This window comes from Puma concolor, chromosome F2 (genome assembly GCF_028749965.1).
Source record: "Puma concolor isolate L17-30 chromosome F2, mPumCon1.1.hap2, whole genome shotgun sequence".
Taxonomy (NCBI): domain Eukaryota; kingdom Metazoa; phylum Chordata; class Mammalia; order Carnivora; family Felidae; genus Puma; species Puma concolor.
This window is the reverse complement of record NC_141684.1, coordinates 18,162,591-18,179,316: the sequence shown is the minus strand read 5'-3', so window position 1 is coordinate 18,179,316 and position 16,726 is coordinate 18,162,591. Positions and strand designations below refer to the sequence as shown.

General features: G+C 39.8%; 1 long non-coding RNA gene across 1 annotated transcript in view; it reads right to left on the bottom strand.

Annotated features, from left to right (window-relative positions):
- The window catches only part of LOC147571864 (uncharacterized), a 95,263-nt gene extending 80,903 nt beyond the window's left edge, over window positions 1-14,360 (bottom strand). The window contains exon 1 of the long non-coding RNA XR_015246628.1: window positions 14,302-14,360. This is a non-coding gene — a long non-coding RNA (uncharacterized LOC147571864). The remainder of the gene's footprint in view (window positions 1-14,301) is intronic.
- Between the last annotated feature and the right edge of the window lie 2,366 nt (window positions 14,361-16,726).

The following is a 16,726-nucleotide window of genomic DNA, read 5'->3' as shown; positions in this document are numbered from 1 at the left end:
CAAAAGACTCTTTGGCTAAAAATAGCACAGATCAGTACAGGAAGACTTTGAAATTTGTGGTTCTTTTTTTTTTTTTTTTTTTTTTTGGAAAATTCAGCATGTGCCTTGCTAACCCTTTATAGTTTCAATTGACCCTGGTCCTATATCTGTCTCATTTCAACTTCCTGTATCCCTAAGCTTAACCTCAAAATACTTTGATCCACACGTACTTTCTTTCCCAGGAGGCAGATGAGTAATCCTGTCAGGTCAATGATCGTCATAAATTATAATTAGATGCAGAATGATGCTAACAGGAGATTAACAAAGAAGAGAGACTATTTTTGTGATGCGATCATAAGGATTAAAAAAACATTGATACAGAGTTTAAAAGAGTAATGGTGTAAGTAAATCAACGGATTTTGAGTGGTATATATCACAAATTATATATATCAATATATCCCAGGTTGTTGTATAGATTCCTCCAGTCTCTAGGGCTGCGGATGGCAAACCATGGCCTGTGTGTGCCACAAGGCCAGCTCACTCTCTGCGTTTGTAAATCATGTTTTACTAGAACACACTCAATTATCAATGTCTTCTCTGCTGCTGCTTTTTCTCCACGATGGCAGAATTGAGTAGTCATGACAGAGGCCACGTAGTCTGCATAGACTCAGAAAATTACTATAGTCAAGTTTGCTGATCCCTGCTCTAGAGTCTTCCTCCGGCTAGGTCAAGGAGATTAAAAAGTAGCAAATGAAGGCAGGAGACATCTGGGTTTGCTGGGAATAATATTTTTATCAGGGTATTGTCAAAAATTTGGGGTGTGAATTTTGGATTCTGGACAAGCTATTTAACCTTGGATTCTTCCCTTTCCAAAGTCTCTGCTAACCTAAAGTGAAAATTGATTAACATTCTAGAACAGCTTTGTGAATTATAAATCTGCAGTGCATGTGTGAATTACTATTAATCATAGTAGTCATTTAGTATTGTTGACCAAAATACTTTTATTTCTTTAGCCTTCTATAAGCTCTGTAGAATTGCAGTTCCCTATCTTCTGGGAATACGGTATGACTGCAGAGTTTGCTCTGACCTATGAATTGGGAATCAAAACGATTTGTGTCACTGTGCAAGAAGTCACCGGGCAGGATCTGGGAACATATTAACTAAAAATGAAGAAAATCCAAATTAGGTGTTAACTTTAGTCAATAATAACGTATCAGCACTGGTTCATTAGTTGTTAGAAATGCACCATGGTCGTGTACAATGTTAACAATAGAGGGGCGCCTGGGTGGCGCAGTCGGTTAAGCGTCCGACTTCAGCCAGGTCACGATCTCGCGGTCCGTGAGTTCGAGCCCCGCGTCCGGCTCTGGGCTGATGGCTCAGAGCCTGGAGCCTGTTTCCGATTCTGTGTCTCCCTCTCTCTCTGCCCCTCCCCCGTTCATGCTCTGTCTCTCTCTGTCCCAAAGATAAATAAACGTTGAAAAAAAAAATTAAAAAAAAAAAAAACAATAGAGAAGACAGGGTGTAGGGTTGATGTAAACTTTGTCCTATCTTCCTAACTTTTCTGTAAATTGGAAACTATTCTCAAGTAAAAAGGGTTTCGTGTTTTTTTAAAGATTATCTTGACAAGCATTCCTAGGGACTCATACATTTTCTCAATAATCAAGTCTTCAATAATAATCAGGGATTTCGGGGTCACATCAAGGCTTAGAACAAAATGCTTCATTTGCTGTTCACATATGTATCAGTTTTATTAATTTATTTAAATGAATATTGCTGAATATCTGCATTATAACAGATCACATTCCAATCACCATGCTAAATACAGGAGATATGTTGATGAACGGCTTATAGAGTTGAATCAGATTTTATCTTTTCTCATTAATTGAAAAAAAAAAAAATCTTTGGGTCATTCTGAACTGTGGTTGTTTTTCTTCCACTATCGTTACTATAAACTATTTCAGGAGTAAAGTCCTCAGTTTTTAAGGGGTATAACAATTCAGTTCAGGCATCTCTGTAACTGGGGTATTTCTTAGACTTCCTTCTTGCCAAAAGGAATGGATATAAATCTCAACTTGGCCATCTTGGCTCAAAAGCAGAACACAGAGATCATTGTTAAGAGATGAAGTTGTAATGCAGAAGCAGAGAGAACAGAACGGTGCAGCAGGCACAACTCAGTGCAATTCCCTGGGGATAAGTAATTGCCAGCAGATTGTTACTGAATGTATTGAAGACAGAGAGTACCTTCTTAAATTTAGTGAATTTTAAACAAAGACTCCAGAGTAGTTAAAGATAATGAGGACTGAACTTTGTTTGACTGCAAACTAAGGATTGTGCATTCTCCCGGATCCCTGATATGTGCTCTTATACCTAGAAACGCCTACAGCAATGCAGAAAAAAAACTGAGGCACAGAGGCAAAAAGAAACACAGGAGAATGTGCAAAGTAGATACCAGGGTTTCAATTCTTAGGGCTGAGAAATTTGAAATTGTTATTATTATATATCGTTTATAGTTTGCTTTGTGAACACACACACACACACACACACACACACACACAAGATTAAGATTCTGGTAGACTGTATAAAATTCTCAAACCGCAGTGTGAAGTTCAGTCAGTCTAAAGTAAGAGAATCTCTCCATGAAACATTCTGTATATATACAGGCTAGTTGGAACTAATCTGACAGTTTCTTTAAAGGCTGTCATTTAGGTTTGCCAGATAATCTGCTATGTGGTTTTGTGTGCATTCTCAGAACAGCACAGTCTAGAATTACTATTTGCATTGAAAGGAGGAAACGAGTTCATATGAGTAAATTCAACTGCCAGATATAATATGGCAAATTAGCATTGGACCAAGATTCAAACCCATCTTCCTAACAGGTACATCCAAGGTTCTGATGATTAGGGTAGGCAAAATTATGATTCCCTTATCTCCTGCAGAAGATAAGCCTGCTTCAGCTAGAACTGAACACATGTGCTATATTGAACGTAAAATACATATATTCTTACCATGAAACTGCTCAAGATGAGCTAGTTAGAAACAGAAGAGTACAGAGTCTGATTATTTGCCATGGTTTCTTGTGAAACACTAATGTCTTTAATCCAGAATGCATGGGGTAGATTTGAGTGGGATAACTGGGTGGCTGGACCAAAAAAAAAACTTCCTTGAGAGCCACAAATGAGTTAGCAGAGTGGTGCTGGGGTCATTAAGTAGGCTATAGATAGAGAGAGAGATAGATAGAGATATATAAACATACATATATAGATAGATAGATACAGATATATGTATATTCAATCTTGCTTTCCCCATCTACTACTTGTGTTATTCTTTCTCTTCTTCAGCTGACTTTGGGCATTTTTTTTATATTGAAATATATCAAACATTATAAAGCATATAGGACACATCTGAATGGCTAAATGATAGTAATAAAACCAAAAATGCCAATACCCAACCAAAAGTTTTATGGCCATGAATCTATCTTCTGTCATTGCTTTTCCTCCCTGCAAGGGGTAATCCTAATCCTCAATTTTGTCTCAATTATTTCCGTGCTTTTCTCTGTACTTTTACTACCTATTTCTGTATCTGCATTGAATAAATTATTTAGTTTTTGTTTTGATCCTTTATGTAAATAGGGTAATCATTTATGCTTATTTGCCGTCATTATGTGTTTGAGATTCATCCCTGTTGATAATGGATGAATTCTTGTTTCCTGTGGTTACTATTTCAGCTCATGAATACTTCAGTTTATTTAGTCATTTAGCTGGGCTGAACATTTAGATGCATTTAGAATTTCCCAGTATTTTGCTGACACTGCTGTGAATATCCTGGTGCCTGGCCCCTATTCCAGAGTACAGGCTCAGCCTACCTAGGATAATCACCTAAGAGAGGAACTGCTGTGTTTTATGCCAGAAACATGTTCAGATTTACTAGGTAATTCCATTTCTCCCCCAAAAGAGTTGTACTAATATGCTCCACTAGCAGGGGATGATAGTCTCCTCTGCCCCACACGCTCATCAACATTTCCTATAATCCAGCTGCATAATTTTATCAAACTGCTCTGTGTGAAATATCAGCTTAGTGGTCTCATTTGTGTTTTTCTGGTAATACAATTGAGCAACATTCTATCAGCTTACGGTCATCTGTGTTTCTATTTCCTGAGAAATGCCTATTTGTGTCTCTTCGTTTTATTTTCATTTCTTTCTTTTTAATAAAGAGGAAGTCTTTATATATTCTGGACGTGGGCTCTCTGTCCATTACATGTGTTAAAAATATCTTCTTCCAATGTGTGGCTTATCTTTTTCACTCTCTTCATGGTATCTTTTAATAATTAAGAGTTTATGTTTTTAATTTTCATGTGGTTACATTTATCAGGCTTTGCCCTTATGTTTTATATTTTTAATGTTCATTATAATTTATTTAAATTTCACTTTAGGGGGCTCTTTGTGGCTTGCTGAACTGCGTTCCTCTATTGTGTAGGTCATATTTATACCACCGAAGCCTCCTTCAGCTCAGCCTTCAAGTTTTTCTTTCAGTTCAGTTATTCTCAAAAGTTGTCTGGCCTTCCCTACTTTCCTCTCTGAACCTCCTTTGTGGGGTATTGCCGTAACTAATTGAAAATTATTCTAAATGCCCCCAAAGTCTAAAGAATCACTGCATATTGGCTTAAATATCAGCCTCTCTCCACCAACGTTACCTCATATCCGGTACACTTCCTGAAAGGTCAGGAACTTGAGGGTTCTCTCTGCGTGTCAACCAATCATAGTCCAAAATCACAGTGATCAGGCGCTGTGAGTACCTTCATCTCATCTGCACAGAAATACTGTATTTTTAAAAAAAGGAAGGAAGATTTGCTTTCTAATCCCACCCAGATCCACATCAAGATGAATCACTTGCTCTGATTTTTAAACACACTTGAATGAATTGTTTACCTTCAAAATGGTACAATTAAAGATCTTTTCAGGTTTCTATTCAGCCATGCAATGCGGCTCTTGGCCCAGGCTTGTTCCTAACCACAAGATCTCCCACCAAACAATAGATGCACAGAATTACTTGCAAGCCTTACAAGAGACATGAATAACCTTCTAAACATTTTTTCCTTGTTATATAAAGGGAAAGGCAGTATTCTGGAGAAATTTTTGGATTATAACTTAGAAGATGTGTACTCTAACCTTAACTCTCATGGTAGAATCATTCCCTGTGCCTCAGTTTCCACATCTGTCAAATGAGGAAGAGTTTCAAAATCTTTTGTTGCTGTTTTTGTTTAAAATACATGTTCAGGGTGCCTGGGTGGCTCAGTCGGTTGAGCGTCCGACTTCGGCTCAGGTCATGATCTCACAGTCCGTGAGTTCGAGCCCCGCGTCGGGCTCTGTGCTGACAGCTCAGAGCCTGGAGCCTGCTTCGGATTCTATGTCTCCCTCTCTCTCTGACCCTCCCCCATTCATGCTCTGTCTCTCTCTGTCTCAAAAATAAATAAACATTATGGGGCGCCTGGGTGGCGCAGTCGGTTAAGCGTCCGACTTCAGCCAGGTCACGATCTCGCGGTCCGTGAGTTCGAGCCCCGCGTCAGGCTCTGGGCTGATGGCTCAGAGCCTGGAGCCTGTTTCCGATTCTGTGTCTCCCTCTCTCTCTGCCCCTCCCCCATTCATGCTCTGTCTCTCTCTGTCCCAAAAATAAATAAACGTTGAAAAAAAAAATTTTTTTTTAAAAAAAATAAATAAACATTAAAAAAATTTTTTTAAATAAAATACATGTTCCATAAGAGACTCTTAAATACAGAGAACAAACTGAGGGTTGATGGGGGTGGGGAAAATAGGTGATTGCCATTGAGGAGGGCACTTGTTGGGATGAGCACTGGGTGTTGTACGTAAGTGATGAATCATGGGAATCTACTCCTGAAGCCAAGAGCACACTGTATACAGTATGTTAGCTAACTTGACAATAAATTTTACAAAAAAAAAAGAGTTGGACGCTCAACCAACTGAGCCACCCGGTGCCCGTTGGATTGTAATTTCTGTATGCTATCCCGAAGTCTTTGACATTTATTCAACATTAATAACCTTTTCATTTTGCATATAGAGGGAAATACAGAATTTCTTTCTCATATATGAGTTCCTCTTTCTCTACATTTTAGGAGATCGATCTGTTTCTATGTATTTTTCTCCTTAGCTTTGGATGTTTAAGTTCTTTTATCAGCTAATTTTGAGTCACTCCTTTTGGGATACACAGAACAAGAGGGACTTAGAGGTAGGGACTATGAAATAGAGGTAAAATGGGTGCTTTTCACTCAATAAATATTTTATTGAGTACCTAATATGTGCTAGGTATTCTTTCAGTTGCTGTGGTGCCTCTATGAATAAAAGATTCCCTGCAAAACAAAATTAAATAAACACATATTCACTGTTTTAACACTGTTTCTGGAAGTAAAGACCTCACAGTTTCAAATGCTAGGTCAGGATATGTCCTCTTTATTGGTTAAGCAGATTAATTGCTGGGTGGGGGGTGGGTAGGAAAGCCCCTCAAACCCTTGATACTTTGGGATAGGGTTGGAGACAGTTCACCAGGTTGACTAAATATGACTGGACATAGTATCTTACTCCAGACACTGACCTCATTTACCACCGTGGAAGGAAACAAACTTAATTCTGTCCAGCTGTATTTTCCAGCTTTTCCACATTTTCATTGTCAGTGAGCTCAGACAAAACTCAGCATTATTTTCAATAGAAATTGGCCTTGATTATAGACCAGTATACCAAATTTCAGATTCATCCCCAAAGAAGAAAGCATTTTCATTAAAACATGTTTGATTTTAGAGCCTTGCAATAAACCTTTTTTCTTTACTCCCTCCTCCCTCCACAGATATATAAAACAAATTCTGAAATACAAGACAGAAAGACCATAGTAAAGTTCTTCTTGAATGCAGAAAGTACAGTGTGAATGCCCATGTGCATGCTTACAATGGGATAAGAATCTCAATAGTCATTCTAGTCACTCATCTAAAAGTTTTTATTGAAGATCAGTTTATGAAAACAGCATCAGGCTAACTCTTGTCCTGGCTCCCATGAAACTTCTAATGGGAGAGAAAAACTCCAGAAGAGTTTTAAGCAGGCATTGTTGCTCAACCTAGAGATGTCTAAGAAATACACTTTCATTGTCTATAGCTTAATATTTGCTTCCAAGTCCCCACTCTGCTGGAGGAAAATGGCCCCAGTTCTCCTGAGGGTTTTATGCCTCTAGAGTTATGCCACTGGTTGTGGGTCATGTAGGGGCACCACTAAGGTCCTCAGCCCTAGTCTGGGTGAACCTAGGATCACCACTCTCTGAGATTCATGGCCCCTTTGGGTCTTGTAGTTTTCTCTATTGTTTCTGTGTTATGTTTAGAGCAAAGTCATGTTTTATTAGAATTTCTAGTTGTCTAGTCATCTTGTACAACCATGTCTTCCAAGGGTCTTTCTTGTTTCCCCAACAGAGCAGCCAGGAAGTGGTGCTCTGACCTCTCTGCCCCCCACAGCTGTCTTTACCCCGCATAAGGCCTGAGTGGTGGGTTGGGTGGCTGGAGTTCTTTCTAGTCTTGGATAAATTTTTCTCACTTCCTGATTCCATCCAGGATACCTGTTCTCTGAAGAGATTACATTTAAAACAGATTTAAAGAGGGGCACCTAGGTTGCTCAGGCGGTTAAGCATCTGACTTCGGCTCAAGTCATGAACTCACGATTTGTGAGTTCGAGCCCTGCGTCAGGCTCTGTGCTGACAGCTCAGAGCCTGGAGCCTGCTTCAGATTCTGTGTCTCCCTCCCTCTCTGCCCCTTCCCCACTTGCACTCTATCTCTCTCTCAAAAATTAATAAACATTAAAAAAATTTTAATTAAAAATAAAACAGATCTAAAGAGATACAAGATCTAGTCATTCAGATTGAGAGAAAAGCATGTTTAGTAGTTTCAGCAAGATTTGGTTGTGTTTGGAGAACTACTCTAAATATCACTTCAACTATTCACTGCAATAACTCCATGAGATAAGTACTTCTGACTTTATTAATAAAAATTGAAGTTCATATTGTAAAGTGGCGCCAAAAGTTCACAGCTAATATATATGAAAGTAACTATTTTAATTGGGATACCTCATAGGACTGAAAAGAAAAATATGTGAGATGGGATAAACCAGGGTACCTGCCTTTGGAATAGAGGAAGAGATTCACTGAGAGGTATATAAATGAGTCCCGAAGAATGAAAAGTTGAAAGACAAGCTTCAGGTTATGAGGATGCTGTGTGTGAAAACGCTTAGATGATAAAAAGGTGAAATGTTTGATGAAGCAAATGAAGACTGGAGTTGTAATATCAGGCATGAAGGCAGCTGTGCCCCAAAGCGAGCCTAAAGAATAAGGGAACAGAGATGCAGCCCAGCCTTGAGAACCAGGATGAAGTTTGCAACTTCAGATTGCCTCACGGTGACCTTATTATATGGTTCTAACTCTACCATGAAAAAAAAAAAAAGAGGAAGAAGAAGAAGGTTCTTGTTAGTTTCCTATTGCTGCGGTGACACATTCCCACAAACTCAATGGCTTAAAACAATGCAAATTTATTTTATAGTTTTTTGAGATCAGAAGTCCAAAATTGTGTCTTACGGAATTAAAATCAAGGTGTCGGCAGGACTGCATTCCTTTTGGAGGCTCCAGCAGGGAATCCATTCCTTTTGCTCTCCTGCCTCTAAAGGCTGCCCACATGCCCTGGTCCATGGCCCCCTTCCAGTAATGACATCACTCTGACCTCTGATTGCATCCTCCTGCCATCTCCCTCTCTGACTCTGAGCCCCCTGCCTCTCTTTTATAGGGGCTTTTGTGATTGCATTTGGCCCACCCAAGTAATCCAGAATAACCTCTCCACTTTACAATCTTTAACTTCTGAAGACCTGCAAAGTCCCTTTTATCATGCAATGTAACATTCACAGATCCAGCATCATTAACCCACAGACATCTTTGGGGGGCCATTAAAATGCTGAAAGAGTTGTACTTTTTATGGAACCAAATAAATTACATTGTATGGGTATAACATTGAATAGTAAACGGAGTATACCAGAACAATATTCAGTGGTAAAAAAAATATATATATATGGACTGGGATAACAATGAACTAGATCCTATTTTGCAAAACAATTAACTATTAATTAACTATATATATATGGGTTAAATAACTTGAGGACTGATGATGGACATTTATTTTTTTCTCCTACAAGAAAAACTATTCAGAGGGATGGCATAGATTCAGATGAGAAATATCTACCCCTTTATTAAAGAAAGAATCCAGATGAAAGAGTGGCAACTGATTTAGCAGATGTGCTGGGTATCTTCCCTTTGTCCTTGCACATCTACTTTCTACCTTTTCCCACTCTGGTATCTCTCCCAGAAATCTGTCCTTCATGAACTCCGTCAAAGGGTGCTCTTGCCCCCTGACTTCTGATTGGACTACTCCAATAGGGATCCTCAGAAAGAAATTTTTCGGGTTAGGGAATCTATTCTCCCTGCCACCTTACTTGTTGGTTTGCTGCAGACTATCTTATCCCTGCATTAAAAGCAACTCTCGTTAAAAACCTCTCTCTTATTGGTTTCTCCTCATTACTGTCTTCCTCCATCCTTTGGGTCTTCCCTGTTTTTTGTGGCTCCCTGGACTCTGCTCACAGCTTTGTTAATTTTATTAAAGCTTCTTTACATAATCTTATTTCGTAAAACGCCATCTGTTTCTTGCTGGGGCTCTCACTGATGCAGTATGTCAGAGAGAACCATACAACCAAAAACATGTAAGAAAACTATGGGTGAAAGAAGAGGTGATATATGGTAAAGAATACAGGTGGGGCTCACAACTTGGAAGCAGCAGACAAAATGGAAAATGGAAGTGAGTAGAAACAGAGGTGTCATATAAAAATTCATATTGGGGAAGAGTTCAGACTATTTCTCGCCTCCTCAAACAGGATTCCAGCAGGCAGGCTGCTACTATGCATGTAAGAAAATATATGAGAGCAAAATATAAACTTTTTTTTTTCAGGTAAGTACCCATAAGATTTATTTCACATGTACCTGTTCTAAGTAAGGTACTCTAAGGTGTGCTCCAGCAAAATGAGAGAAGAAGAAATAAACAAATAATAATCAAAGAAGATATGGGATCTGTATAAGAGGTAGAAGAGTAAAAAGATGTCCCAGGATGACATCTTTGCCTCCGGTTGGAAAGCATCTGGTTCAGAGTGGAGTAGGAGAATGAAAGTCTCCAAGAAATAAGAGTTGTTTACATGCTCTTTCAGCCTTACTTAGAAGCTTCATATGTGTTCCTATTTTAAAAACAAATAAAAATTGACAACTATATGTTAAGATACTGATTTGTCATGATTGTGACAAATTATTTTCCCAGTGTATCGTGGACAATTAATGCTTTCATTATTATCTTGATGTGGCATAGAAGTTTGAAGTTTATATTTAGTTAAACACTTGAAATACTTCCTTATGACTTCTTCTATCATATTTCTACATGGAAAGTTTTACTGGTATAAGGTCTAGTCAAATATGTAACTATTGCTGCAATTATTAGGCTCCTTTCCCAAAGCTTCTCTCAACCCATTGCTGAGGCCTTGTTCCTGCTTCTGGTCTGTCAGATGGACAGAATGGCACCACCATGAAAGTTTCAACTGACACCAATGTTGAAGTGTGATGAACTGATTGAAACCAAGAGTTTCAGCTCTCAGACACAGAGCAACTATTCTGGTCATCTATTGCTACAGAGCGAACCAGCCACACAACTCGGTGGCTTAATGTAGCAACTTAGCATTATCTCTCATGGTTCTGGAGGCCGGGAGGCTCAGCGGTGTATTTCTCATTTGGTATTTCTCATACAATTACAGTGGGGTTGCAGATGGGGCTGGAGTCATAGGCAGGCTTCTTCACACACATGTCTGGAGTCTGAGCTAGCGTGGCTAGCACAGCTGGGACCTGGTGCAGCTCTCTATATATAGCCCCTCCACATGTCTAGCATGATGGTCTCAGGGCTCCAAGAAAGAATGTTCCAAGGAAGTGGAAGCTGCCAATATTGAAGGAGTTGGCCTGGAAATTGGCCTAGTGGCCTGTTGACAATATCCTATTGGTCGTAGCAGTCACGGATCTCACCCAGATTCAGAGTGGGAGGTGTTTCACTACAACTGGATTTGCACTGATTCCATCAAAAACTAGGACAATATGCAAGTGAATCCTTACTCATCATGTGGAGCGTATGTTGGGGAAAGGCAAGAGGCTGACAGTTCCTGATGAGGTTAAGTATTTGTATTTCAATTTGAAAATATCACCTAAGAAACCAGTGTCTTGGTAGATAAATGACTAAAATCTGAAGAAATTATATTTGAACCTTTGAATTATAAACACAACAGACATTTATATAAGTCTATACTTAGTTGGTTGAGTGGCCTATTCTTGGTTTTGGCTCAAGTCATGACTTCATAGTTTGTGGGTTCGAGCCCTGCATGAGACTCCATGCTGAAGGTGCAGGTTCTGCTTCAGATTTTCTCTCCCTCTCTCTGTGCCCCTCTCCTGCTCATGCTGTCTCTGTTTCTCTCAAAATAAACAAATAAACTTAAAAAATAAGTCTATATGGAAGCTTTAATTCAAAATCTGACTTCTAGAGTCTATTAGCTTTTAACAAGGTTAATTTAACAAGGTTAGTTTTCAGGGGCACCTGGGTGGTTCAGGTAGGTGTCCAACTTCAGCTCAGGTCATGATCTCCCAGTTCATGAGTTTGAGCCCCACATCAGGCTCTCCACTGTCAGCACAGAGCCTGCTTCGGATCCTCTGTCTTCTCTCTCTGTCCCTCACCTATTTGTTCTCCCTCTCTATCAAAATAAATAAACTAAATAAAAAAAGGTTAATTTTCAGAAATGCAATTCTGGCTGATGGATGGTGGAAGAAATAAAATTTAGTGCTTGATTTGAACAGGGTCACTTATTAAATAATCCCACAGAAACAAACAAAAAAACCCAACAACCAGTATTCTTGAATTATATTCCAACCAGTATAAGGAAACCTCCTACAATCACAACCAAGCAGATAGTGTACATATGAGAAAACTGAGGAATGCCTATCATGCTGACCCACAGTATTCAATCTCTCCAATAGACACAAAAAATGTAAAGTTATGAAATAAGCTGTGGAAGAAGAGATCCTCTGAATCATTGGCAGTAGTTGAAAGAATTTGTCGACTGGCAATTAGCAGGGAAGCTCCAACCTCCTCACTGCCTAGCAGTTCATGTAATCTAAGAATCACCTTGGCCCCTGAGAGCTAACCGTACCACTGAGAAGGTGATGGCTCACAATAACTTTGACATCACACCTGGAGGATGTCCCTATTGCCAGCCCTCTACTCCAAATTTCTATGTGCGTCTAAATAATTTGGAGATCCTGGTAAAACATGGACTCTTAGTTGATCTGGGTTCAGCACAGAGATTCTGCATTTCTAACAAGCTCCCAGGCGATGCTGATAGGGCCAGTTGGTGGACCAGACTTTGAATAGCAGGACTCAGCCAACATATCATTTTAGTGAACTGTTATGACTGTAAATAAACTTGAGACTGAAGTTTTTATGATTCAAAGGCCAGTGAAGTGAGACAGCAAGTCTCATTATGGAAATTAAATAAATTACATATAAAGCTCAAGACTTCTAAAGCTGATAGAGACCTTACAAATTGTTTAATAAATTAACTGAAATTAAGGAAGATGACCCAATCAGTAATAAGTCACAGCTGTGCAACGTGTGCTAGTCTGTCTCTGGTGACCATAAGATGGCTACAAACCTCGAGAAGGGATTATCAAATTGTATGAGAAGATCAAAGGTCTGATGACATCCACAACAATTTTCCACAAAGCTCATCATAAATGTAGTGACAAAAATGTAGAATCACTACAATGATAGGTTTATAACATTATGGCATATTCCACTGTGATTACAAAGAGCTCACTTGTGTCATTATTATGATAAAGATCTCACTTAAGAAAAGAAATATCACATACCCACTTTCTTGTTTTGGCAAGCCACCCATACTGCTCTCTATTACAGAAGAAAATTTAGCATGAGATAACAAGTCTCCACCCAGCCATGCACATCTGTCAGATCTTTCTCATACACACCCTTTGTGGTGGGTTGAGTGTAACATAGCCTCAGGCTCTATCACTCTGCCCTTAATTAGGTGGGAGAATTGACTAACACATAAGAGATAGCGTAGCATCTAATATTAAGGTGTGTGTGTGTGTGTGTGTGTGTGTGTGTGTGCACGCGCGTGCACACCGTGTGCGCACACTGGCATACCTATCTATGTATTTATTTGTATCTTTCTAGATGTCTGGATAAACAAAACCTTTTTTAAGAAGTCTCTGGAATTTGAATTAGATCAGAATAAGTCAAGAGAAGTGAATGGGAGACTTTTCGGGACTGGCTTAGGGGAAAGGGATTTTTTTTTCAGAGGAGTTTTATAGGAGAATCAATCGGTCATTTGGTTGAGTCTGTTTTCCCAGAAGGGGCCTGGAGAAATAAAGCTCTAGCTACTCAAGTCTCTCCAGAATGATCCTTAGCTTTGGTTAAAAAAGCTGCAGTGTCTGCTACTTATCTATAGGGATAAGTTGATCTAGGAATCAAGTGTGGCTTAAGAGAGTGTCTAGAATCCAGTGACAGAAGGCTGTGTGTACAGTGGCTATGAGAAGACATGGAAGTTCTATGAACTTCACAGTATTCATTATTCATATAAAATGGGGATACATGACCAATTGACCATGGGGTATGGCTCACACTGATCATTTAATGAAAGTGTCTGAATACGTAAAGTCATGACAGACTGTCAAAAAACTAACCTGGTTACTAAGTCAGCTGTGCTGGGTTTTCTTCTCACTGGCTCTCTGCAACCTCAGTGTCTGAGAAAAAAACCCATGACTTGTTCTATGAGTGCAATGCTTGGAATAAGTGGGATTAATGTGGGGTTATTACTTTATGTTTGGAAATTTCCACACAATGGAGGCCTTATCACTTCTACTACACAAGTGACTTACTCTCCCGAATGGGGAAGTCATTTGTGCCATCGCTGTTCTGGATGAAGGCAGAGTCCTCAAATGTGAAACTTGCTCCTCTAAGATGCCAAGCTATTCTTGGTCACAGGCAGGAAAACAGGAAAACACTGAGGTATTGAAATGTTCTGGAAAGTGTTCCCTTGACCTAGGGAATTAGCTTCTGCCATGTGGAAGATGACCAGGTATTAGAAGGTAGCGATAAATCCAGACGGAAGATGATATGCCAGAGATTAATGTCAACGTACTTACATTTATAGCACTCTTTGACTTTCCTTGACTACAGTTATCCTCTCTTCCAATGCTTTCCTAACAAAAATAAAGAAGTTTAGTTACAAACATTGGTCTGCAAAGACAGAAGATAAGCTGCAGTAGGATAGACAAATGATGGAGATATACACTCTTTTCCTGCTTCTCTCCACTAAGGACAAGCTGATCTCTTCATGCTGGGGTCAAGTTTACTTGAAGCGGGTAAGTAGCTCTCAGGAAGTAGCTTCTGATAGTGGGAATCAGAAGCCCACTGTGAGTTCTTTCTTTTTCTTTCTGAATAGAAAGACATCCTTCACAGCACCAACTAACCTTTTACAAGTATTTATCTCAAAAAGGCAGTAAAGATATTTGTTTTGGGCTCTTGCCATTGACTAAAACATAATGACCTCACCAGATAAACCACTGTGTACTTTCCAGGAAGTAATATAAAGGATAGCAGTCAAAGAGTAATGAAAGATGAGTCTTATGTTTTCCTCTACGTATAGCAGAGTTGAAAAAGTATCCATCGATGGAAGTCCAGTGGTTGTGAAGTTCTGGTCAGGGCAGCCTGATGTAAAATTGTGAAATCATGATTCCACTTCATATGCCTGTTATATTTTTGAAATCCACAGGACACTTGTGCAATCCCATCCAAAGTTCCCCACAGCCTGCCATTACTCCCCTTTTTCAGATGAATGAACCAAACCTCAGGATGGGCAACTGACTTGCCAAAGTCCTATAAACTCTTACAGATAGCACCAGAACAAGAGCCTAAGCCTTCTGATTCTTTCTATGACTTTCAAATGTGTAACAGCTCTTTCTACAGTAGTAGCTGGGTGAAGGACAAGAAATGGGACAAAAATCTGGGTATCAACTTAGTATATACATTTCCCTAATATGCCTTCAGAGACTCACAAAGGGCATATACTCCAAACAATCTTCCTCCATTGAGTAGAAACTATGTGACAAATGTAAAGCACAATAGACCTACGATAGAAGTCCAAACACTGGCATCATACATAGTTGAAAACCTCACCTACAGTAGATAAGAGATACCAGTTCATCACACTGTCCTCTGGTCCTACCCCCAGTCAGTGAGAGAGTCCCTTTTCAATCTGGAGTGAACACCTTACAAGTTTGTACTGGATGAGGGTGGGGAAGTGAGAAAGGGATTATTTCCATGTTCTGCTGCAGCAAGTTCCCTTGTTGTCTGCCTTCGGTTGGGTCTCTGCTAAAATCCAAGCTGGGCTGATGTGTTGACACAGTGGATGCCTACAAAGCTTTTCCTAACACCTAGCTGAGGATATTGAAAGCATAGCAGAGGAACAAGAATCAGTTCATGAATTAGGTTTGATCCAGTGCCTGACCAAGGCAGTATTTCACAGGAAACACTGTCATGCAAAAGAAGCTTTAAGGGCCTTTGGCTCTGGCTCAAACCCAACAGCAAGGAATGCAAATGTTTTGTGAGTAGTTGAAGTAGATAATATCTTTCTGGTAGGGAAAAAAAAAAGCATTTGGCAGATCTAGCACCCACAGAGTCTCAGAAAGCAATGTGCTGTTGACCAGACAATTCCAAAACAGACCCTGACCCTGGCAAGGATGAAAGCCAATGATATCTTGTTCCTCCCATCACCCGTTCAAGTTCCTCACCTGCTTCTGGGGAGTTCACAGAGCATACCTATCTTCTTGTGTTGGGGTTAACTAATTTGCTTTTTTATTTTAAATTTTTTTTTAACATTTATTTATTTTTGAGACAGAGAGAGACAGAGCATGAACGGGGAAGGGGCAGAGAGAGAGGGAGACACAGAATCGGAAGCAGGCTCCAGGCTCTGGGCCATCAGCCCAGAGCCTGACGCGGGGCTCGAATTCACGGACCGAGAGATCGTGACCTGAGCTGAAGTCGGACGCTCAACCGACTGAGCCACCCAGGCGCCCCTGCTTTTTTATTTTAATTCTGAAGAAAATCCTACTTGGAACCTAGCATTAAAAATGTAGAAAGTGCAGCACCTGTGTGGCATAGTCGGTTAAGCATCCAACTTCAGCTCAGGTCACGATCTTGCGGTTTGTGAGTTCGAGCCCCATGTCGGGCTCTGTGCTGACAGCTCAGAGCCTGGAGCCTGCTTCGGATTCTGTGTCTCCCTCTCTCTCTGCCCCCCCGCCCCCACTCATGGGCGCACACAAGCGCACGCACGTGCACATACACACACTCTCTCTCTCCAAAATAAACGTTAAAAATCTTTTTAAAAATATAGAAAGTAATAACTTTAATTTAAAAACTTAAAAAATATAGAAAGTGAAAAGCTACCAACTAGTTTTTCAGATAAGGAATTAGAAACTCATAGGTGTCAAAGACTCTTTCCGTGGTCTAGACAATCAGTGGCAAAGCTAACGATAATAAAAGTTATATGTGTATGGTGTTTATTACGCA